Here is a 1,982-nt window from a genome sequence, read left to right as displayed (position 1 = left end):
TCAAACCCGTAAGACTTTCGTTCATCTACGGAACACAAATAAAGATATTTTTGATGGAATCTGAGAGCTGTCTGACCCTGCATAGACAGCAATACAATACAAGCAGTTCCAGTTTTAGACAGTTTTTATTACAATCTTTGTTTTAAGCTCTTAAACCTATTTATTTGCACATTTTGCACATCTGCTCTAAGTAAACAACCCCTGGGACTGCTCGGGTCATTATCACACAGTGAGTTGTTGACTGAGGTTTCGCGACCAGACAATTAAAACATTTTACAATTGAATCAACCGAATCTTATGATAAAATGAATATGAATATATGAATTTACACGATGTGATTAGTACAAAAACCTAAAAAATATATACATATATATATAATATGTATATAAAATAAATGCAAGCATGAAGTTCCAACCCAACCCCATCCCTAAAATGAACCATCTGTAGGGCGTATGCAGATCGTACGAAAATGTATGAATGAGATTGTACATGTTCATATGAATTAGCCATCAATTTGTCAAAACATAAAAGTTGCAGTTTGCCATGAGAGAGTGTTGGTTGAATCACAGAAGAATCATTCAGTACAATTTGTGAACCAATTCAGCCAGTTCTTCTAGAAGAAGAAAATCAGTCACTCATGAATCTGACATTGCTATCAAGTCTTGAAGCAATACTTAATTTCTTAAGTTCAAAATAACAAAGAATGTGTGTGTTTTTTTATTTAAAAGTCTAAAAAGTCATAAAAAATGTTTGATAAAGACTCAAACATAAAAACTCTGATAAAGAAAAAAGGTCCACCATTGAATTTTACCTTTATGTTCTTACCTTGTCAACTGAGCTCTATGATGCATTGATATGCCTGCAACACATTTCCTTGTTTTCTAGTTAACTAATGGCATATGAATACGGCAACCTGACCTCAGCCATGCACATGTATGCGCTAATGAATAATTCAGATGCAAAATGCAGATTTCAGCCACATAAAAGTCTGCTAAGAATAGGACAACTGTTTCTCATTCTTTTTCTCTTTCTCTCTGCCAGACAGGCAATTGTGAAGTTCAATGAAATCACACCTGATATCGCACCAAAAATCTATCCATCGATAAAGAACAAAGAACATGAATAAAACCACTAAACCCTTTGTTCTGATGTTGGTTATGTATAATCAGCAGAGATTAATGTTTAAAAGAAAACACTTAACACACATTAAAGCATATGCAGCACATAACAGCTTGTGTATGACTCCACATGTGCAGCAGAGTTTCACAGCCAGCAGCTTCCAACTGTGAGACACGTCATGAATTTTTTGACAGCAATGACACTGAAATTCAATCCGTCATATGCTAAAGTGAACAAATGAAAGCAGAAAAAACCTTGACGTACAGTGTTGCATATATATTTATACATGCAATGAATGGGATCATTTAACTCCCATTCCTGTGCACCCATTACCAGATTAACTTTACAGACAGCTTCAGGCGGCCTCGCTCTCCCAGCATCCCGCACTCTCCCTCTGTTGTGGGCTGCTGGCAGTTAGAGGCGAAGTGCACATGTTGGTGTTTATTTCCATTCTGTCATGTGTATGAATCTGATTACAGGTCACTAAGTCAATATTTAGCTTTTGCGGATGGATTGCAGGCGGTCAGTATATTTTGCTTCTCGCCACTTCTCCCAGCATCTGCTGCCAGAAGCCTGTGTGTAAAAATCAAAAGTGCACCACTGTGACAAATATAAAGACAAACAAACAAGATCAGAGGCTGTGTAAAACAGGGTGGCATTGTGTCTGTTGGCATTAAATATTAGCTCTTGTAGATAATGTTTTTATAAAGTGATGACAATCTGTTGAAATAGCATTGGTCATTAGGTTTAGGAAAATTAAATATTTATTTATTTTTACATTTTATTTTTTTAGAAACTCTAAAATTTAAACCTATACCATACCGCGCCCCCCCCCCCCCCCCCCCCCCCCCCCCCCCCCCCCC

Source organism: Sinocyclocheilus grahami, unplaced genomic scaffold (genome assembly GCF_001515645.1).
Source record: "Sinocyclocheilus grahami isolate Dianchi unplaced genomic scaffold, SAMN03320097.WGS_v1.1 scaffold611.1, whole genome shotgun sequence".
In the NCBI taxonomy this organism is placed as follows: domain Eukaryota; kingdom Metazoa; phylum Chordata; class Actinopteri; order Cypriniformes; family Cyprinidae; genus Sinocyclocheilus; species Sinocyclocheilus grahami.
Note: the sequence above shows the minus strand (reverse complement) of the source record.